Here is a 24,766-nt window from a genome sequence, read left to right as displayed (position 1 = left end):
ACAAGTTCGGACCCTCACACTAAACATAATACATCTTGAATGAAAGTAACCAATCTACCCCAAAGAATAAGTAAAGCCGCGGAAATATCCTTCGATACACTAAATACCAACAAACACTTTCAAGCTCGTGGTTCCCACAACCATAACGAAAATAAATAGTTCCTATATTAAATGTCCAGTTATGAGGATATTCTGTTGCGTATGCCTGTAGAATTTTACTACTGGTTCCAGCGGTTCCAGTAGCGAAAAATTACTAATGATCGGGACTGTACAATTCTCCCCTATATATTAATGTGCTACAGACAGTTTCATTTGATTTACATATATTACATTAACTTGGCAATGCTGCTGGAAACTAATTTATTAAAATTTATTCTAACGCATTAAAAACATTATTTAATTTTTATGAAGAAATAATCTAATAAAAGTAATCTCCGAAGACCAACCACGCTTTGTTAGTGTATTTCAAAACTAACAGGAAGAAAACATCAAAGCTTTTAAGAAAACAATAGTATTTTCATATATCTATGTATGTATTTATGTAACTATATGTAATGTTTTTTTCCTAATTATTTACAGATGTGGTTGATAACGTTTTCTGTGTTTATTATCGCTGTGATTTTATTCAAAATAATATTTCGAAAACATGAAGAATTGAGAAACAAAAAACGTTCAAAAGCATACGATATTGCTTGGGCGTTATTTGGATCATTTTGTAATCAAGGTAAGAACATTTATATCAACAACGATTTACGTAACAATTACAACTAATAATAACGTATTATTAATGGCAGGAAATGAGTTATTTTCACCTTTTGGCCACAGTTGCAGACTGATTGTCTCTGGTTGGATTTTTGCAATATTTATACTTACTGCTAGCTACAGCGGTGCATTAATGTCTTTTATCACTTTTCCCGGTCGAGAAAATGTGCCCAGAACATTTACTGAATTAGTGAAGGCTTCAGAAAATGGAGAATATACTATATTCATTGATGCTTTCATTCTACGCACAATTCACGTATGTACAATTTCCATATTTTTAATTTTACATCAATTCTAAACAGGTTATAGCTCGAAGATAAAATTTATGTCACTTAAGAATGGTTTGCCTTTCTATTAATTAGTGACCAGCAGTGAAAGATTTTACCGCTACTCACAAATTGATTAAACTTTCTTTTACGCTACTTATTTTTGCTTTCAAATTTTCTGAATAAAATTTTAATATATTAAGTAGGCAAATATAAATATTAAAATTTGACATCATAATTTTAACTTTGATTTAGTCAAATTAAGTTTTGTGTATGTTTCACGAACAGCAGGAATAATGAAATTATTAATAATCAACGTCGCCTGGAGAAATATTTTGCAATATATGCTACTCAATCTTGTGTTGCAACAATTCAAGACACCTGCAATGCATTTACGAAAAAAATTATCATGAAAAAACTCACCTTTATAACAACTTTTGCCTTCGAAATTTATTTGTGTATGATGCTGACTTAAGATACAGTATGTAATACTATATATGGTTCCCGTTCTGAAGGCGTAATATCTGAAAACTCTGAAAGTGTTTAATGCATTGACTATAATCCTTTGTGATGCATTTCACCTGCGCTATGGTAGTGCTTTTTAAGTTTGAAATTTTCAATCTAACCTTAATAAATTAAAGTTTATGTTCTTCACGACCAACTTTATATAATTTCCAATTGCATGCATGGGAAAAATGTCATTCTGGTGCGTTTTTATACTAATGTTTTCTCCAAAATGTCTTACGCGTGTTCCAAAACATCACCAAACCAGATTAAATTGCATGTAGACTGTTAAATATATTTGCTGACAGTGTTTTCTAATTGGACTTTAATTACGATAATCCGGAAAATTTATTAAATATTAACGAATGAATGTAGTAAGTAGCGTGTGAATTTCGAATATTCTACATAAAAACACCAGAAACTACACATCTCTGTGAATACGTATTTGCTAGGAGAATATTCTACGAAAAGCTGATTCTTTACGTGTTAGGCAAATAAATAAAACCCGACAAATATGGCCAGTCTGTTACACAGGTATGCGCTGGAAAAAAGTGCCAGTTTATAGTAGTTTTTTTATCATAAGAGTAATTTGGAAGACACCTTGTAAATTTTTTATTGAAAAGAATTTAAATAAGTTAATTTTGTTTTAAGAGTTAAAGTTTAATGTAATTGAGCAAAAATTCTTGTGAAATTATGACAATGCTGGCTGCAATTTTTTACCATATTTTAATTTATGCTGTCGATCTCATATTAGTGTCATCGTGCCACTGTACAAAACTGAGTTAATTTCATAGGCTATATCAGAAGTACATTCATCCAGTACGTTTGATTGATGTGAGTTGGAAAATATTTGAATTGCAATAACGTGATTTCCGGTTTAGACCGGAACTTATTGTATAGTTAACGGGAATTTTTTGCCCCTTTGTAACCGAATCTGGTCTAATAACCTTTTCAAAATTATGGGAGACAGACAATCGACTGTGTGAGTTTATAGGCGTACATTTCTCATATTGCAGCCCAATAAAAGTCAACTTGATATAGAAGTTAATAATTGTCGAAGATATACGAATGGAATGAAGTTAATAATAATTGGAATGAAGTTAATACATGGAATGAAGTTAATAATAATTTATTAAATCTATCATGTACAGTACATGTGTAAAATCAAATACTAAATTATATGCAATAAGTAATTACTTTCTTTTGATTAATATAATTTAGTTTGGCAGAAAAAATACTGTTTTAGGACTAACTTAGTTTAATTACATATACGAATAAACACAGTTCAATGGTCATATACTGAAGACAAATTGTCGTCTTAGTTATTGGCGATTTTGCCGATTTTATATTTTTCGAAATGGAAAAACGTTTTTAACAATTTAAAGCTAATTAATATGTACATATGTTACCGGCAAAACCCGATTTTATGCCGAACTAGTTTTGCTTAGGCCAAACTAGTTTGGCGTAAGCGTGTCAGGCCAAACTACTTTATAATTATTATTCAAGTATATTAATTGTTAAAATAAAATTAAAAGGCAATTAGTTATATGAACAATATTTATTCAAACATAGCCTACTTCATTATAAAAAACGTGGTTAATGTTACCTTAGACATTGAAGGTGGCGGCTCGTCTCCGATTCCAGCAATCAGAAGACGGAACAGTAGGGACGCGTGTTCTAACCTAAACTAACCTATTCTAATAAATTACCATAATTATTAGCAACCAAATTATTACAACAGGTTAGGTTAGAACGTGCGTCCCCACTGTTCCCTGTCTTCTGATCGCTGGAATCGGAGACAAGCCGCCATCTTCGATACCTAGTTTAACATTAATCAAAAACGATATTGATTAGAAGTGACACAACACTTGTACAAAACTGTAGAATAAAAATAAGCTAATCAGTACTTATCAGTTTATATATATATATATATATATATATTTTAAGCCATGCACTTTTAAAAGTAATTAACTTTCGAAAATATTTTCAAAAATTCAAACGAAATAATAAAAACGACTTTTAAAATCAAACTAAAGTTAAAATTGAACTTATTTGTGTTTTATGATGAACTTAAATTAACCATTAATATACTTAAATAATAATTCTAAACTAGTTTGGCGTAAAATCGGGTTTTGCCGGTAACATATACATATGCATATTAATTCGCTTTATGTACATATATTTATTATTAAATATATATACACACATAGACACATACACACACATTTCCGGTACATGCGTGTATTTCCATGCCATTGTCATTGTTAAAGTATAACGACAGATTTGAGTATTTACCAACAGAGCCTAACTGTTGAACATTACAATTCACAATGCATCGAATTACATGAGTTATTAGATATTGCAATATTAAAGAAACTTTCTACAATAACCTAACTTTCTTAACTTTGTGGAATTTTCGAATACTAGACTTGTCGTATGTTGTAACTTACGAGGAATTTCGTCGTAAGTTAACAGATACCAAATCAAAAAATTTAGAAAACCTGAATCTGGTTTTCAAGCGATAATAAGTAATAAATATTTTTGGAACATGATCAGATTGACATCAAACTTCTTTTATATATTAACAGGGTGTTTCAAAAAAGTTCGGCTAAACTTTAAAGAGTTAAAATATTTATGATTTAAAACTTTTAAGTCATCAAAGAATGACGAAAATATTAATGAAATTTCTCACAGTAAAATTGAAATTGTTGCTAAAAGTGTATTATTTTTATTATATTTAAGCTCATCCGTTTTTTATTTTTATAATCGTATTTATGTTTTGTATGTAGGTAAATTTATATTCTCCTGATAGCTAACATAGTTGAAAATTATTTTTGGCTATGGGTAATTCTTATCAATTCTAATATACTTGGAACAAAACTAAAGAAATATAATTTTACCTCGATTTACGATTATCCGATACGCAATGATCCATACAATAAGATGTATTTTTTAAATCTTTATTTTCGAAATAACAGAGAATAGAAAGATTCAATTGTTGATAGGAAAACTTTCATTGCAGCTTAGTAATAAAATTCACTAAACTTCGTGACCGTTATATCAAATCCTCTGCCCTTAACTAACGAAGACAACCTAATAGGAATATTGATGATCTCTAGGTTTACTCGCAATAATACCTTTGGTAACTTTTTGTAAAGTCACGGAATTTTTCGGATATTTACCGTAAATTTAACAAAAAAAAAAAATAAAAAAATAAAAAAAAATAATAAATAGAAAAAATGGACTTAGGAAATTGATTTTCCAATTTTTTCCGTTAGTAGTACTACAAGAATTTCGTCCGTGACTGAAGTGTAGCGACTGCTTGAAAAGTCACGTTAGATTATTGGAGGACACTAAATTAAGGCGATTTGACAATCTGCATAAGCAATGAATTTTCACCATTGTTAGAAAACTTATGTAATAAACGTTATGCGAGATATAATACGTTTACGTATTATAACATAAAAGGATTTTTTGTGCAAGGTACAATACGTTAACCTATATAGGTTAAGGCATACCTGATTAAGTTGTCGAGAAAAATCGACAGAGAAAGAATTGATCACGTAATACGCCAGGACGTCCTACCTGTTAGCAAAGGCATTTCAGGTGGACTGGTCCGATTTGCGCCGTAATAGGGGTGAGGAAATCGAGCTGGAGGGACTAATTGTGCAGTCAAGCGTGATGCAGGTTGACAACACTAATCGCTCATCGCTTGCCTAATGCTGGGTTCGAAGCATCGGTCGTTTGTTTTTTTTAATTGTAAATTTCCGCCACTGATCATCAGAAATATAATTTTATCTGTTATTTTCATACTTTTCTTTCTTTATAACGTTTTATTTGCGTTTATTTTTTGTAATTAGAGACGATACAGCTTTAAAATAAACAGATCAGGTCTCACTTGCCAATAGACTATCTCAACTTTCACCGATTGTCGTCGGTTCCTTTGTAATCGGAGAAAAAGAGATCGGATGTCAATGTCCAGTGTTAAGTGTTTATTGCTTTTGCCGTAATCTGAGTAGAGCGGGAGAGGTCACTTAATAAACCGCCAAGTGTTTTATTACCCTTTAAACAACTCCTCCCCACTTGTTATTCTTAGTAATCTGAGAAGGGTAGATCGTGGGTCAAGGTCAGTAAAAGTTTATTACTTTAGCAACAGGGTGTCATATGAGCTGCCACCCACTCCCCACCCTTAATGACAACAACGCGCTAAGTGCTTTATTACTGTGTAAACAAAAACCTCTTTCTCTATCAGAAATGGGTCAGTTGTCAAGGCTACTGTTTGATTGTATTGAACAGAATGCTGTCCTTGATATTTACGAATCATTTTGTAAAAACTGTTTACTTTTAATTCCTTTCTTGTAATTTATTTCCGCCTCGGTTATAAAATTGCTTTTTATCATGTTTTAAATCTGCGCGTTTTATAATACGCTTGTATAAAGTAACGAATTAAAATTGAAATGCACATTTCGTTGTTTCATAAAATATTTATTGATTTTGATCAGAGTTCAAGTTTGCAAAAATGTTTCCATATCTCTACATCTTCGTTATTACATATATATGAATAAAATATATTGTCATTTTATAAACAGATCTTATTGAATTCAATTTGTTTTATTTTCTTGTATTTATATTCGTATTGTATTCGAATTCGCCATTTTATAATTTGTAAATATGCACGTATCACATTATATTTCATTCGTTTAATTCTATACTACTTATGTAAAAACTATTTTTATATCATTTAATTTCCTTTTATATGTTTTAATTAGTTTTTTAAGCTAATGCGACCTAATCTACGAATGGCAGCTTCCCCGCATCACATAGAATTCTACGGGAAAGCCATCACTGCAGGCGTAAAGTTTGCCTCTGTAAAGTTGTTTATCCGGGAAACATGCCGTTCAGGAATCATTTTCGACATTTTAAAAGAATATAAATATACACACTGTTTTATATTTTTAATGAATATTTATTTCAATAATCAAAAGCTATACATTCTTCTGGGCATGATTTCGAAAGAAGCCTTCTAATGAATAAGGTTAAACAATTGTAAACAACCTGATGGTGTTTTGAAATATAATAAATATAAATATTTTACATGGCATAATTAAACGCGACACATTGCATTATCGCCATGTAATTCAGATGCAATGTATCGCTCTTGGCGATACATTGCATCTGAATTTGATTTCCCTTCCCCTTTTTGCAATCTCGCCACTTTATTGCTTACTGATTAAGTTTTGCAAGTTCAAAGACAAAACACGACGTATATTGGTTCGTTATTATCCAATAAAACATTCGAAAATTTCCTTGAATATGATTTGTTAAAAGGTGTAAGCCACACCTTGTTCTACTTGCTTGATTGGGCATCTCTTGATTGTTCTACCTTGACATTAATGTGCATTTCTGGCAGATTGGTCGCTTACATATCTTTGTTGTCTCTGATTCGCAAATCTGATATAGTTTGGTAACGATTCACGGCCAATAGCTGTATGCAGGGTGTGACCAACAAGAATGCCCAATCAAGCAAGTAGAACAAGGTGTGGCTTACACCTTTTAACAAATCATATTCAAGGAAATTTTCGAATGTTTTATTGGATAATAACGAACCAATATACGTCGTGTTTTGTCTTTGAACTTGCAAAACTTAATCAGTAAGCAATAAAGTGGCGAGATTGCAAAAAGGGGAAGGGAAATCAAATTCAGATGCAATGTATCGCCAAGAGCGATACATTGCATCTGAATTACATGGCGATAATGCAATGTGTCGCGTTTAATTATGCCATGTAAAATATTTATATTTATTATATTTCAAAACACCATCAGGTTGTTTACAATTGTTTAACCTTATTCATTAGAAGGCTTCTTTCGAAATCATGCCCAGAAGAATGTATAGCTTTTGATTATTGAAATAAATATTCATTAAAAATATAAAACAGTGTGTATATTTATATTCTTTTAAAATGTCGAAAATGATTCCTGAACGGCATGTTTCCCGGATAAACAACTTTACAGAGGCAACTTTACGCCTGCAGTGATGGCTTTCCCGTAGAATTCTATGTGATGCGGGGAAGCTGCCATTCGTAGATTAGGTCGCATTAGCTTAAAAAACTAATTAAAAACATATAAAAGGAAATTAAATGATATAAAAATAGTTTTTACATAAGTAGTATAGAATTAAACGAATGAAATATAATGTGATACGTGCATATTTACAAATTATAAAATGGCGAATTCGAATACAATACGAATATAAATACAAGAAAATAAAACAAATTGAATTCAATAAGATCTGTTTATAAAATGACAATATATTTTATTCATATATATGTAATAACGAAGATGTAGAGATATGGAAACATTTTTGCAAACTTGAACTCTGATCAAAATCAATAAATATTTTATGAAACAACGAAATGTGCATTTCAATTTTAATTCGTTACTTTATACAAGCGTATTATAAAACGCGCAGATTTAAAACATGATAAAAAGCAATTTTATAACCGAGGCGGAAATAAATTACAAGAAAGGAATTAAAAGTAAACAGTTTTTACAAAATGATTCGTAAATATCAAGGACAGCATTCTGTTCAATACAATCAAACAGTAGCCTTGACAACTGACCCATTTCTGATAGAGAAAGAGGTTTTTGTTTACACAGTAATAAAGCACTTAGCGCGTTGTTGTCATTAAGGGTGGGGAGTGGGTGGCAGCTCATATGACACCCTGTTGCTAAAGTAATAAACTTTTACTGACCTTGACCCACGATCTACCCTTCTCAGATTACTAAGAATAACAAGTGGGGAGGAGTTGTTTAAAGGGTAATAAAACACTTGGCGGTTTATTAAGTGACCTCTCCCGCTCTACTCAGATTACGGCAAAAGCAATAAACACTTAACACTGGACATTGACATCCGATCTCTTTTTCTCCGATTACAAAGGAACCGACGACAATCGGTGAAAGTTGAGATAGTCTATTGGCAAGTGAGACCTGATCTGTTTATTTTAAAGCTGTATCGTCTCTAATTACAAAAAATAAACGCAAATAAAACGTTATAAAGAAAGAAAAGTATGAAAATAACAGATAAAATTATATTTCTGATGATCAGTGGCGGAAATTTACAATTAAAAAAAACAAACGACCGATGCTTCGAACCCAGCATTAGGCAAGCGATGAGCGATTAGTAGTACTACAAGAATTTCGTCCGTGACTGAAGTGTAGCGACTGCTTGAAAAGTCACGTTAGATTATTGGAGGACACTAAATTAAGGCGATTTGACAATCTGCATAAGCAATGAATTTTCACCATTGTTAGAAAACTTATGTAATAAACGTTATGCGAGATATAATACGTTTACGTATTATAACATAAAAGGATTTTTTGTGCAAGGTACAATACGTTAACCTATATAGGTTAAGGCATACCTGATTAAGTTTTCGAGAAAAATGAAAAGAAAAAATCGGTATGTAAAAAACATTGTCATTGCAATATTTCGACTGACGTGCTCGTTTGCTTAGGTTTATAAATAGCACAGACATCTTTCCCTTTAAGCTTTTGTATGTATGTAGCTGTAATTTCTTAAGCTTACCTATTTCCTTAAATATTTAGCAATTCATATGAACCGATGATAAAGCTTTTAAATTAAAGTGTTATTAATTATTTTATTAAAAGAATTATCTCTACAATTTCATACTATTGCGGTATGAATTTCGGGAGACCAGAGTTCAGTCTCCTCGTTTGCGTATTATGACAGACACAATGTACTGTTAAATACTGAAAATATATGTAAATGTAAATTACATATTAACAGAAATATTAAAAAATTCAAAATATAACATGGTACATGCTTTAAAGAATATGTTTCCTTCGAACTTGGTTGCTTGCTGTTTCCCTAATTACATGTATCTCCTTCGGAATTAGCACAAGGTTGTTGTTGAGAACAAACAATACAGGAACACCCCTCTTCAGTCTTATTATATGAAATATATTAGTAAAAATTATATAATATTTACAGGATGTATAAAAATTTATTTAGTATACGCATACGAAAAAATTCAAAGTAAATATAATTAGTTATGATTATTAAGTGACCGCTGGAATGACCCAAATTTTTATGTGAAACATGAGTGACAAGTAAAATAGTAGAGCTAAAGAATTTTGGTTAAACCGTATAGAGACATTGAGTAAAATAATAAAAACAGAAATATATTAAATATAAAAATTAAGTAATTAGGTAAGAAATAAAACGTTGTAAAATTAATAGGGATTATTTGTAAAGTACGATATAATTCTGACGAAATATATGAAATGTTACTTCATTAAAATGTAGAAAAACACAATAACGTAAACTAACTACGACAGGCTAATAAGAAAAGTGCAAAAGTATTCACAGTATCGTTATCAAAATTTCTGATGTGTTGTACGACACAGCGAGATACGATGAAGTGGGGTAAAGAAAAAAAGGAAGTACAGTAGAGCGTCGATAAGTGGAACCAATTGGGGACTGGGGTCCTTCCAGTTAATGATTTGTTCCAGTTTCCGACTTTGTACGAAAAAATACATTAACCTGTCCGATGTTCAAATTTTTCTCCGTCGCGTATCGCTTCCTGTTGAAATTTTTCTCCGTTGCGTGTCGCTTCGTGTTGAATTTTCGTCGATTTTAAGCCTAACGAAAATTTTTATAATAATCATCGAGGCTATCGTATCGTTAAAAATTATTTCTTGCATTTTGTACAAACAAAATAAATATATTAAAGAATATAAAAAAACATGAAAATTATGCTTTAGAAGTAAATTTAGTATCAAAAACATTCGATTCAGCACGACACAGTCCGACTGAAAATCGTTCCACTTTTCCGTCCATTCCAATTACCGACGTTCCACTTATCGACGCTCTACTGTACATCTTAAAATGAGCTCTTCTGTTTAGTTAGTAATGGCTGCCAGATATCATTGATGACAACACCAGGGATTGTTGAGATTCATTCTGTGTATTCCGTTTCTATACATATAATCGAGACGAGTTGGTAATAATAATAATAATAAACAGCGCAGAGCCCAAATGGTTAGGAGTTGAAATTTGAAATTTGGTACACAGTTAGGGTACGTCACGAGAACGCGCACTAAGAAGAGATTTTTCGAAATTCCTCCCCACGGGGGAGAGGTGGAGGTTTTAGGCTTAACACTTCCATCAACAATGGAAGTGTTAAGTAACAATGGAAGTGTCAATAATGGAAGTGTCAACAATGGGAGTGTTACGTAACAATGGAATTGTTAATAAGAGAAAACGACGTGCATGACGCAGATGCAGTTTTATTTTCGTTTTTGCGTGAAATCGAACATATTTTTAGACTGACCTAAAAATTCTCTAATAAGTCCGGAAACAGGGGGACCCAATTTTTGCATTCTGTGAAAACGGGTAAGGTTGACTATAACGTAATAACGTTAATTTTCGCTATCGTTACTTTTGTCCGAGCAACGCCGGGCCTACCTGCTAGTATTTTAATAATTCCTACGTTTTGAAAAAGTTTCCTTTTAATAATAATATTTCTAAAGAACCTTGACGCTGTCGAGTGAGATCTCTCAGCCAGCTTGATTGCCAGCACTTACTGCACTCAGCGAAATGCATATCCTTTTGTGTCAATAAAACTACTTTTTTCACAGAAAGTGTTGCTTATGATTTGTTCTCAATAGCAACCTTGTGCTTATTCCGAAGGAAATAAATGTACTGTATTTCCTCATAGTTTTTAGACATTCCAGCAATTCCACGGAGCAAATTCAAAATTTTAATCGCCACTATGTTAAACACATTGTAGTATACACTTAAATTGAATATAATAGATTTTTAAATTATAATATAATGTAATTCGTCTATACACAACTTTATAGATATTCCAATGATACAGTAGAGCAAGTACTACAAATGCCGACACATTAGTATTTGCATACATGTACAAATGACTGTTACTTCATCATTAAAGTCATCTATAATTGCGTTAACAACATGTATTTAGTACTAAGAAAAATCCAGGAAAAGTTGGGGGTTTTTTCTGTATATGTGTGTTTGTGCGTGTGCGTTTGCATAGGGTGTCGCACGACATTGTTCAACCAATTTCAAATTTAATAACTCTTCTCCATTCTGTCTAAGATATCTGACATTTTGAACAGACGTTCGTGTAATGAAATTATTTATGCTAGTAAATGTCGTCGTTAAAGATCGAAGGAGTAAAACAGACGTAGATCATATCTCGAGTAGAGTCAGATTTAATGATGTTACTTCTCATTAACTTTTACAATGCTTTTAAAAAAACTTGTTTGTGTTCTCAAAATTACGCTTGTTGCCATTTTATAATAATCAATAATATAGAAATTTTTATAAATAAAATAACATAACAGATGAAGCTACCAGACTTTTCACTTTTTGCCCGAAAAGTTACTTACTCTGCTGGTTTTTTGTTTTCAATGTATACAAAAATTGGTTTGAAAAGTTCGTTTATAATTTTCATAATTCTGACTAAAAGATTTTCACCATATGCTGATGAACATATACTATATGTTCGTAAAATACTGATTTATACAAATATTTGAATGTTCATGAAAATTGAATATCCGGATGCTGATAGGCCCCAATTATTCTAAAGTTTGGACGCTTCGCTATAAATTAAAATAAATAAACAGATTAAATAATAAATACTAGATAAATTATCAACTAAACAATTTAAATAAACTATTTACCGTATTTACTCGAATATAAGACGACCTCGTATATAGGACGAGGTATGACTTCTAATTTTCTTTAGAGTTGTATTAATAAATTAAAGATCAAAATATATTCGTTTTGTTTAATAACAAATAAAATATCAAATGCACGTAAATGCATACATTGTCCCGCAAAAATTACTGGCATTTTAAATTTTAAGGAAAAATCTTGTAAAATCCACAACATAATTTGTTTACATAAAGCTGGTCGATTAGGAACCTTCTTTAACCTATTCTTAACAGTCGAATCCACTCTTCGTCGATTACACTTATGAGATTTTTCGAATTCTGGTTTCCAAATAATCACTTGCTTTCACTTGGGAATGAATTAAAACTTATATCGGGCTCCCTTGTAATTTTGGAATTCAATTCAAAAGCTTTGCTTTTCCTATTGCTATTTATTTATACTCCTGACAATACACAAGAACGATTCAAACGACCCAGATCAAATACTTTTGTTTTTAAACATCAGAAGGTGAGAATCCGGTAAAAATGCGAATACACAGTTTACAAAAATTATACAAAAAACGAAAAGAATCCTTCACTCGAGCGTATACGACAACCTAGGTTTTTAAAGAGTAAAAAATGGATAAAAACATCGTCTTATATGCGAGTAAATACGATAAATGCAGTAACTGTCAGTAGTAAAAATGAAAAAATATTACTTTTCTCCGATTTGAATATTATCCGGATTTGGAATAGTCAAATAGTGCGACCTTTCAGTACACTTAATTACACAGGCTTACTATCTAATTGTTTTTGATCTTTATGTTGTTAGGACTCTGAGGAAAATTTTCATTGAATTTATATTGTACGAGTTTAGTTTATTATTATCAGGTAACTTCTCTATTGTACAAATACAGCAGAATGTTGTACAGTAGAATATATACATATTGTACAGCAGAATACACATACATATCACAAAATAGGAAGTCAATCGTAGATTTCATTATATGTTCCGAAAAGTTAATCGAACATTGTCAGACCATAACAGTTCTTGATGAAGACACATCGGATCATTTTCCAGTAAAATTCACATTATTAACTAAAAAGGATATAGAAGTTACATTATTAAAAAAGATTATATATCGGAAATCAGCAAAAAATGTAAATCCAGGATTGATAAGCAAAAATGGTTAAAAAGAGTTGATTTTATAACAGCTGAACACTAAGGCTGGAGGAAAAAAATAAACCGATTGTCAATTACCAAAGATTAATTTCTAAAATAGTAGAATGTTGTGTCATGCGACGTAATCACGCCTCCAAATTAAAATCTAAAAATCAATTGTTTGACAACTCTTGTTATCACCACAAACTTAAAAAGCAAAAAGATCTTAAAATTTTTAGGAAATATAATACTCCTGAAGCATTATCAAACTATGTAAAAAGCAAAAAAAATATATACAAACTTAATTAAGGCAAAAAAGAAACTTTACTTGATCAATATTAACAAAAAGCTTATAGAATCAAGAGACACGAGAGCCTTTTGGAAAGTTATTAACAACTTTCGTAATACTAAATCTGGCTCTTTCAATCAAAAAAAGATTGATTATATTGAATAGATAAAATATTTCCAAGAATTTTCCCAGGAATACTTACATAATCAAAAGAATATTCACAAGGAAGATAAAATAGCTTACCAAATTAATCAGGACGAAATAATAAGTGTAGATGAAGTGCAGAAACGAGTTAAGGCATTGAACTTCTCTATTGTTGAATGTTTTTAGTAATAATTTAATTTTGTATTGTATAAAATAATAATAACTATTGATATTATTTACAGAATTTAACTGATAGCAACGGCATGGCCTTGGAAAAATTAATGAAATCAAATAAATTGAGAAAAGCCACGTTGAACGAAAGCTTTGCTATAAGAATGATGACAGAAAAAGTTGCCTATATACATTTTGAGCTTCTTTTGGAATTAACGTTTATTCCTTTGGGAATAGAAAATTTTCTGATATCCACAGATCAACTATATGCTACAAATATAGCATTGGGTCTAGGCAAGAAATTTTTATACAAGAAAAAAGTCGACAAAGTGTAAGTTATAGAAATATTTTATATTATGTTTTGCTTCAAATTAATTTCTAAAGCGTATACTTTTTAATTCAATTTTAGAATTTCGCACTTATTTGAAAGTGGAATTATAAGCCAATTCAAAAATGACGAACTAAGAAAACTCGAAAGATTTAGAGTATCAAATTCAGAATACTCCAAATCCAATAATATTTTAAATATGAATGATTTAGCTGGACCGTTTTCAATTCTAGTAGTTGGATTTATTTTATCAGTCGTCTCTTTCCTTTTTGAATACTTCACAGTTAAAGTGTATCGATATTTTTCTTAAATATTTAGATATGTCTGGTGTAATATGGTAAAGTGAGGAAAGAGGATACACATTTAAGAAAACATTTCTATTTTCAACATTATAGGTCGAATTAAAGAATTAATATAGCTTTTCATTGTTTTTGTCAGTCTCTCTAGAAAATACGTTATTTTTAGGATCGTGTTATCGGAAAATTAAGTATAACAAATATATGTAAAGTACCCTTTTTTGTCGTCTTACCAAATAAGGTTATTAACATAACAAATTATGAGTGGGTGTGTTGCCTTACAGCCAGTGGTGATATTCGAAATATTTAACAAGGGGTTCGCTAGCAGAAAATTTTTCCCTGACAATCACCGACAAATGAAATGAAAGTTTTGAATAGAAATAAATACAACACCTTTTTTGCAACCGTATATCTAACAATCAGTGGCGTACTTGGAACGTAACGAGCCATGGGTGAAGGGCAGGTAACGATAATATTTTAGGGCTGTCGACCTTTTTTTTTTTTTTCTTAGGCAGGGGTAATCTTTACCACGAAATCGCGCTTCTCGAAATACACACGTGTCATCATCTCTCGAGATACATTATACTTTTTCTTTCGTTGTCCATAGCCCGACACGTGTTCGACAGCCATCTTGTATTATCTCGCGCGCGTGGCATTCTGGGATCTCTCTTATCACTGGATCTACTTTCAAGAACTCTCTTGAATCGATCGCGATTAAACCTCGATTGAAACGGTCGAGAGAGATCGCGCCAAGACATACTCCCTGACCTTCTCACAATCAGACGGCCGGAGGGCCGAGCGGTAAAGGTTGCAGCCTACCGCTCTGGGGACCCGGGATCGAATCCGAACGGGTCGAATAATCCCCAGGAATTTTTCGGGGGGTGGTCCGTTCGGATATGTCGGGCCCCGTCTCTTACCACCCGGTCGCCCCATTGTGGGCCTGGCCGAACCCATAATGGGCCTACTATAAGAGGCCCTCTTAGTGCCCACAGGGCGGAAAGAGTTAAAAAAAATAAAAGACCTTTTCACAATCTAGATTGAAATGCTCGGTACGAACGGGGTATAAGGCTCTAGTTTAGTAGTATTACAGAGTATAATACGCATATTTTAATAAATTTTTCTAAACAAACAAACCCACTGAGAAATGTTCCGTGTGTTTAACAAGGTTCGGGAAACTGAAAATTTTAACAACGGGTTCGGCCGAACCTGTGCGAACCCGCCGAATATCACCACTGCTTACGGCGAAATTAATTTCAGTAATATATTCGGAACTCAAACAATCTGTTAAAAAAGCATGATTCTTACTTATATATATATATATATATTTTTAATCAGTTTTCTAGATATAGCACCGAAAATGTCAAGAATAACTCAGAAGAAATAAACACATTTTTTAAAATTTAATTAAAAAAATATTCAATATGTACATACAAGTAATACTAAAAATGATTATATGTTTGTTATACAAAAATTACTTCAGTTCACTTGACCTTCTTTCATATTCATCACACAAATCGAAATAAACCTGATGTAGAGCAAGCACTGTTTTTCTTCGTGTAGTATTGATGACAATGGTTATATTTTCAATCGTTATTATTTTTAATTTTTTCTGTATATTGATTTTGGTTATTAATAAACTCTGAGCAATTTTTATTTACTTTTTAGGTTTAAAAGCCTTTTTTAAAGGTAAAATGACACAATAAATATTGTCATTTTTATCTTTGTTCAATTTTCGCATATAACGTTTTTTTCGTTTTTCTCTAATGCAAATTTAACGAACGATGAAAACAGTAAATTGACTTTTTTTTTCGAAGTGAATGGCTGAAGATAAGTTAGAATGCGCCATAAGACAGCAAAGCCATAATGAATTCCAATCGTTTCTTCTTTGTAGGAGGAAATTGTTAAAGGAATTATTTAGTTTTTTAGTTTTCGTAATATGGTTTACTACGAATTAGATAAACATAAAAGAAATAAGTTACATATCAGAAACATTATCTTCAAAGAACGTCTTTTTTTGGCGGGATCAAACGAGATCATACACCTCAGATGCGCTACCTGCTTGTAAGTATGGGCTGACTTCGTATGAATTTTCTACTTCTTTACAGAAATCTGTCAGCTTGCAATTCTAAAATATGCTGTATCAATTTTTCGGCCACCTATTGTAATTGTGGAGAAGATCGAAAATTTCCTTTAGTAAAATGTCAATTTTAACTCTAGATTATAATGCGTTCACTGTAATAACACATTGTTTGCTTGCTGCTTGCAAAAGCAATCTCTTTATTAAAATAGCAATAGCTGCATTTTTTAAAATCATCCTTATTCCATGAAATTTCATTTCTATTTCAAACGGCATGTTAATTTATTTTCTACATACAAAGTAAACAATTAGAATAGTATTGGAGTATGTACTCTCCTTACATTAAAACATAATCTATGGAAAATTAGCATCACTTCTCCACTCTGCATAGAAGTCATTTCTCCTAAATAGAGAAAAGTGTCGTTTTATATTGTCTTTTTGGTACAAGCAAGAAGGAACAATACAACATGGCTATGATCTTAAGTTTAACTGTCATCAACCATTTATTACTATTATTTAACAAATACGTTTATTATACATACTAGAATGACTGCATAAATATTCAGTCATTTAAAAACGTTAGTTGCCAAAATAACTCTTTGGTAAAATGCCCAAAAACTGCAGATTTCGTAACGAATTTAACAACGCTTTGTGTCTTCTTTATCATTTATTTTCTACTAAGAGAAGTAGTAGCACCTGTTCGAAACGTGAAAAAAACATAATGACGTCTATTTTTCTACTATCATCTTCCCTCACTTTTCCATAACAGTGTTTGTTTCGCAGTATAGTGATTTAAACCGAATTTAATAGTATTACTAAATAAGCAAATTTAAGTACTTTTTAAACTTTCACTTTTTATTTAATACAATACCTAAATCTTTATGTATTTTACTGTCATTATTTTATACTAAATTGCGGTATATACGCAAAATTTTTACTTTACATAAACCTCTGCAAAATAAAAGATCGACATGGAGAGTATAAATTGAGAATTTCTACACAGGGAAGTGGTTAAGAAGCGAAACAGCACTATATCAATTATTGTACAATATTCAGAGCAATTATAACAGGCTGCCGCAAGTATCTTTCACCTAAATCTCGTGGTACTGTAAACTTTTTCAACATCCAAAATAATATAGAAAAGGATAACAAATCTTTACCATTTTCTGCTTCTAACGTGCTCTTTAACTAATTATATAGGTTTACTTGTTTATCGATGGAAATATTATAAATCAGAGTGGTGGCAATACAATTATAATGTGCGTATTTGATAGGTTAATCAATTAGAAGCTAAATTAACATAGTTTGAAGCAATTATATCTATTAAATATCAAAGAAAATACCATCTTTAAATTCAAATATCGTACGCATTCCGAGGTAAGTATTACAATCCTGAAAATATTACAAAATTAATTTAAAAAAACTGCAATTATCATCAATCGAAAAAATGTGCAAAGCACTTTACAATTATACATGTAATATACATTTTATAACTTTAAATTAGGGTTTTTTCATTACTAATGGCAGATACGTAATACGCAATCAGTTATATGCAAAGATTTTCTAAACAGCGTAAAATTATTAAATAATATTTACAATCAAATGTTCAGAACTCAAAACACAGAGTAGAAATTTATTCCTCTTCAGTTTTTCAAATTTTTTATGCTCTTTTCATTTTATGGAATAGCAATTTTTCAAACCAATAGAATTTCTGTAATGATATATTTATTGTAATAGTCGATATACTGATGTTACTATAGTTTGCTCATGGGGATATGCTCTGTTTAAACCATATGTATTCTTTAAAAGTTTCTAAGCTTTTTGGAAAGTTTGTGTCTCTTCATTACGCATGTTTAGCAATTACATTCATGAAGATATCTAAGGAGAACTTATATAGAAAGACAGTTTTCAGGAATATGATTTTAGTGAATTAATTACTGATACTTCATTAGTTGTTCCAGTCGTACACAATTTTTTTCCCAGAAACAATATTCTTTAGGAATGCATCTTCAGAATTAGAATTCTTACTTGTAGTTTCGAAAGTAATAATCAACTTAAACCGAAACGAACAATACATAAAATTACATAATACATATTTAGAAATATACCGCAGTTATCGTTTTCGCAGCATATAAGGAAAATAGGCACAAAAGAAATACTTTTGATTTAAGACCAGAATATTTACTTAAAATATTTTTATTCTGTTTAAGCTATTCGGTTACAAACTTTCCGGAATACAAAATTTATTTTACCGTCTTATGATGTAAGAAAGTAAAATTAGAATGCACACTTTTATTTCTCTTGAAGAAACAGGAGTTTAGTACAAGTCATGCACAATTAAAACTATCAATTGAAATATGCAAAATGACTCAATGCAAAAGCTGCTCACCTTTAACAAATAGAAATAATGATTATAATACACCGCTGGCCATTAAAATTGCAACACCAATACGGAAAGCAAATAAAAAAAAAGATATTTAATGTACTGTACGTAAACAGTATGGCATGAGGACAAAATGATTAAATTTGCAAGCAGTTTGGGGGTTTACAGGGGTGCAAAATTATCAGAAACAGTTGCCACCCCTGGCAGCTAAAACGGCCCTTATCCGGTTAGGCATGGAGTCGAATTGGGCTTGGATGACAGAAACGGGCATTCATGCATGCCACACTTCATCAACCGTATTAGCTGGAGAGGGGTGGCGGGCCAGTCTCTCAACAACCCACAACCAGATGTTTTCAATAGGTTAGTGTGCAGGCCAGGGCGACAATCGAATACCCTCTGTATCGAGGAAGGTCAGAACATGACATGCAACATGTGGTCTTGCATTATCTTGTTGGAAGATGGCGTTTTGCAGGCCTCGAAGATAGGGCACAACCATTGGACGTAAGATGTCAGAAATGTACCGATCGCCGTTCAAATTACCGTCGATCCGAAGTATAGATGTGCGTGTCATGTACCTAATGGTGTCCATACCATCACACCAGGTGCAGGGCCCCTATGCCGATATCGAAAGCAAGCAGGCAACAAGCAGTCTCCTCAGAGCCTCCAGACATATACGGCCATCAAAATGCTGCACGCAGAACTGGAACTCATCTGAAAACATGACATTGTGCCACTTTTCTATCCAGCTTTGTCGTTGGGTGCACCAGAGTCGCTGTCTCTCTCTATGCTGCATTGTCAAGGGAAGCCGAAGTAATGGTCGCCGTACTGACAGTCCATGCTGCTGCAAACGACGTCGCAATGTACGAGCGGATACTGGACGTGCTGCAAACAAGCCCATTTTCTGACTAATGGTCCGTGATGTAGTTGTACAGTTTTGCACGTCCGACTTCACAATATGTCTGTCCTCTCGGGCGTTAATCATGGAAGGGCATTGAGATCCTGCATGCCGTTCAGTATGACCATCAGCAACCCATCGATTCCATATTCGCATGACAATGGTTGGATTTCGACCAGTGCGAGTGGCAATATCACGGAACGATAATCCACACTCTTGATAGGCAACGATCCTGCCTCTATCGAATTCCGACACTTGCTGGTAAGCATTTCTTCTTCTTACTCAAAGCAAAACACGATATTCTGATGAAACCCCAACCTTACAAATTGATTTCTGAATGAGGAATTCATTGCACGACTTTTCTTTTCTGCAGTGCTTCAGATGTCGTTTGTCTCTCCTTCATCGTCTAAATGCACTGAAATATTAATCATTTGCATATTGCAACCTCTTCTTCCTTTCATATGATGTTGACGTTCGTATGATTATTTTTTCCTGGTGTTGCAATTTTAATGGCCAGCAGTGTAATAAACAATATTAGCAATAATAATGTTATTGTTTATAGTCGGGCTGGGTAAAAGTTGGATTTTGCCTACTGAAGGTCGTTGGGGCAATTTTTCACATGTTCAGTTACAACTGATTCACAGATTATATCACATGTAACACAGGATTGATTATTCGAACTTTTGTATTATAAAATGCGCGTCATATATGCCATAAAATACAGTAATTAAAATGTGAAATTTTTTTTTCAAATATCACGATTATTAGCGAGATATTGCAATGCAAAACGATATATTGCACATGGCCATTGATGCCTTCAGACGGAGCACATAAAAGATAACGAACTACTATGTTCGATGCCAACACTAGCTAATATATAAAGTTATACACAGTCTGCCTTAATTAAAATATTAACAATTTCTGCGTTTGATTAAGTTAAAATTTTTAATGTATACTACGACTAGATACTAACTGACTGACGTAATGAAGCAAGTTTAAAAATTTATTTAATCAGACGTGAATGAATCGGAAAATCAAAAGTAATTTTAACGTCATTAGCCATTTTTAACTATCTGTAGTGTATGATCATAATCTACTTTTTACGACAATTATTGGGCTAAACTTATTCCGATCGAAAACTGCTACTTTATCATCTGACCTATAATTTTGTTGAGAATAATTATTTTAAGCAAATGCTGTAGGCTTAATTATTATTTCTTTATATTGAAGGTTTCTTAACCTCTGTACCAGTTGATCAGTTTAACTTTATGTCTCTTAATTAATACTTTCATTACAAATTGACTATATTTTCATATATATATATATATATAAATCGATTTAGTTGTCTTCACTATAAACAATGGTTGTTCGAATATTCAGAATTCTGCATAATATTCTATTCACTAACATTGAAATTCACAGTCCTGTATAATAAACTACTCAGTGTCGTAGTAACTTAAATTTCTCTAACAAATGTGATAATAAATAACATTAGAAATAAAACATTTTAAATTATAGGTCATAATTAGTATTTTTCAGATGAATGAATTTTCCGTTTATTGTATTCCAGTTTATTATTGGAATTAACTAATTCATCTCGAAATTTATGTAAAAATATTGTAAGAAAAGACACAAAGGTTAGTTTGCATATTCAGTAGTTTAAAAACAATCAAGAAATTTGTGGATAATAGGACCGTACGACACTATTAGTTTATTATCGAATAATCTTCTAATGTAAAGCAAGATTTATAAAAATTATTCTTACTTATATTACAGAGTTCATACGAGTATTTGTGTTACATGTAATGCAGGGTATATAGGCTTTTAACGGAAAATAGTTTACCTAGTTTAATATACCGGTTAGTTTGGTTCAGTAAACCGTGTTTTATACATGTTAGGTTCAAAGACCGAACACGCTCGTTGAATGAAAAAGACGACCACGACGCATTGTGGTCTCTTTAAATCAGGCATGTCAAAGTTACGGCCCGCGACATGAATTGAATAATGCTGTTTGTTTATAAATAAATAATAACTAACCCGTTACAAAGCTATACATCCACCAAAGCCAAATTATCGGGCTAGAGTCGGCTATAATAAATAAATAATTAATAAGAAATTTGGCACTAGATCTTGGCGTTAGGCGCCATCTCTTACTAAACTTAATAATTATAATTAAATTAAATAAATAATTTTAATAATTTGGTAGAGGTCCGGGTAGCGTAACTGGTAACGTGTCTGCACGGATAGCAGAAGTTGCGGGTTCGAGTCCCGCTTCAGGCCGATTTCTTTTCCTCCAGTTCCGAATTATTAAAATTATTTATTTAATTTAATTATAATTATTAAGTTTAGTAAGAGATGGCGCCTAACGCCAAGCTCTAGTGCCTAATTGTCTTATTAATTATTTATTTATTATAGCCGACTCTAGCCCGATAATTTGGCTTTGGTGGATGTATAACTATTTGTTTATATTTTATTATCTTGATACGAAAGAAAATGTGATATTTTGTACTTAAATAATACTTAATGAACTCAATAACAATAATAATAATTATTATTATTGAATAAATAAAAATAAAAACAATAATAATTATAATTATTGTTTTTATGTTTGTTTATTCATATTACTTAGAGTTATTCATTTCATTTGATTTATTTTTAAGTTTAATTTTCTGTTTGTATTTTCCATTTCATCTTTTGAATTTCAAATTAAAGTTCATCTTTGCAAAATCACTTATTATATAATTCGCACTATTTTGCATATAAAATGAGTGTTTTCGAAATATTTGTAAATTACAGCTTATCCTTGTACTTTGAGTTTTGCAATCCTTATTTTCGGTCAGTTTACACACCTGCTTCAGGCCTGTAAATTGGCCGAAAATGTTTCTTCTGTGATTAAAGTTAATGCTGAAAAAGTACAAATGGTGTTTTTATTTAATTTATTGTCAAATCTCGAGTTATTAAAAAAGTGATTGTTGAGTCGGCTACTTTTGGGCTACTTTTTAGAAATTTTTGGCTACAAAAGCTAAAAACATCTGTCTGGCTGTCATACTCTGGACAAAAAATTGGCACTTAAGTATTTTGAGTTTGACACCCCTGCTTTAAATCATCCACAACGCGAAATTTTCGTCGTAGCACTTGTAAAACAGCCACAACGCGTTGTGGCTAATTGAATATGACCACAAAGCGAAATTTTCGTCATGGCTTTCATAATATTTGACCGCTACGCGTTGTGGTGATTAAGAGGATTATGAATTACTGTAAATCATTCACAACGCGTTGTTAATGATTTATAAAAAACCACAACGCGTTGTGGTGATTTTATTTTATTTTATTTTATTTTTGCTCAATGACCGTTTTTCGTCTTTGAGCCTAACAACATACATATAGAAAGAGAACATAAACTATGTGAGTTTTTAATTATAAATGTTTGCTATTCAAACTGTTATTTCTCAACGCTAAGTTAAATCAGAGATGTAAAAGTAAATTTAGTGCAGTACTAAAATATCGGTTATCGTTGTAAATACAATGTAAAAAGCAGAAAATAACTGAAAACGCCTCAACATGTTTTAAATGTATCAAGAAGCACTTCGAATTAATCTTATAATCATTTAAAAAAGAATATTAAAATTTTTGGATGTACTAAATGTAGATAATTAAACTCAAAAATGTTTGTTGTTTTGTGTATAATCTAGTCAACTTTAAATCGGTATTATAATAACTTCAACAATAATCAGTGTTATGTAAAATGCAATAAACAAATATGATGACCATGCTGATATCCACTTGAATTGCGGAATTAATGGCATTCAAAAGTTATTGAGATCTTATTTTCTTAATAGTAATTTTTAGAATAAAATTCGATATAACCATATTAAACTCTAGTAATAACTTCTATTAAATTTTTTTTTGGTATTAATAATAGTTGCATATAAGTCTTTCTCTCTGTATAATAACTTATTATGTTATTTAAATTTACATACGTACAAATTGATCTTTGTGTTTATGACTTTATGTAAAAAAATAATCAGGCTTATATGATATGTTTGTAATTATATTCTATATATTATTTATTGATGTTATGATGATTTGTTACAAATAATACAAATGATTTTTATTGCTAGTAAATATTCGTTATTTTAAATGACTGATTTATTTCACAATGAAACGATGAATTAAGAACTTCTAGACACGCCTAAACAGTAGCGTATTTTTTATAGAATTTCTTATTTTTATTTGATGGTACTTATTTAAATTAGGCATGCTGTAATTTCTATATCTAATAATTCTAACATAATAATATTTATATAAAATAATATTTAATAATACTAAAGAAACGGTATAAAATTCATTGTTTATCATTATATAGTATTGTTTATCGAAGGCAAATGGACAAGGCGGTTTAAGAGTTTGCCTAACATTCAGAGAGGCTAGGAAACTAATATGAGGGAATAGCCCTCTAAGAAATTTGAAAAACTTTACAAATGAAATCTTCATTGAAAGAACTGTAAAAGCGAATTCTTTCGTTGTGATAGTAATTCTTCATGATAGTCTGTATCAAGTATATGGGACCATAATCCGTCACAATCCGGTCGCTCCATAATAGGCCTGCTACATCAACAATAGAATTGAAAAAAAGTGCGTTCCATGACGCAGAGTGCAAACTGGATGTTTATATTTACGTGTTAATAATAATATTGAAAAAATGGTTTTAAAGTTTTTTTATATTATAATGAATACAGTAAATTTATACTTTTAACTGCATGTCTCTCGTACAGCCCCGTACTTTTA

The 24,766-nt window shown here is 31.4% G+C and overlaps 1 long non-coding RNA gene across 1 annotated transcript; it reads left to right on the top strand.

Moving 5' to 3' along the window:
* Positions 1 to 629: 629 nt before the first annotated feature.
* On the top strand, positions 630 to 14,172 carry LOC136974062 (uncharacterized). Its single transcript, XR_010880591.1, has 3 exons — positions 630 to 724; positions 795 to 1,018; positions 14,071 to 14,172. It is a non-coding gene; the product is annotated as an uncharacterized lncRNA (long non-coding RNA).
* Positions 14,173 to 24,766: the final 10,594 nt, after the last annotated feature.

This window comes from Centruroides vittatus, unplaced genomic scaffold, assembly GCF_030686945.1.
Source record: "Centruroides vittatus isolate TY-2023 unplaced genomic scaffold, ASM3068694v2 contig_340, whole genome shotgun sequence".
Lineage (NCBI taxonomy): Eukaryota > Metazoa > Arthropoda > Arachnida > Scorpiones > Buthidae > Centruroides > Centruroides vittatus.
The sequence above is the reverse complement of the archived record's forward strand: the minus strand, read 5'-3'. Positions and strand labels throughout refer to the sequence as shown.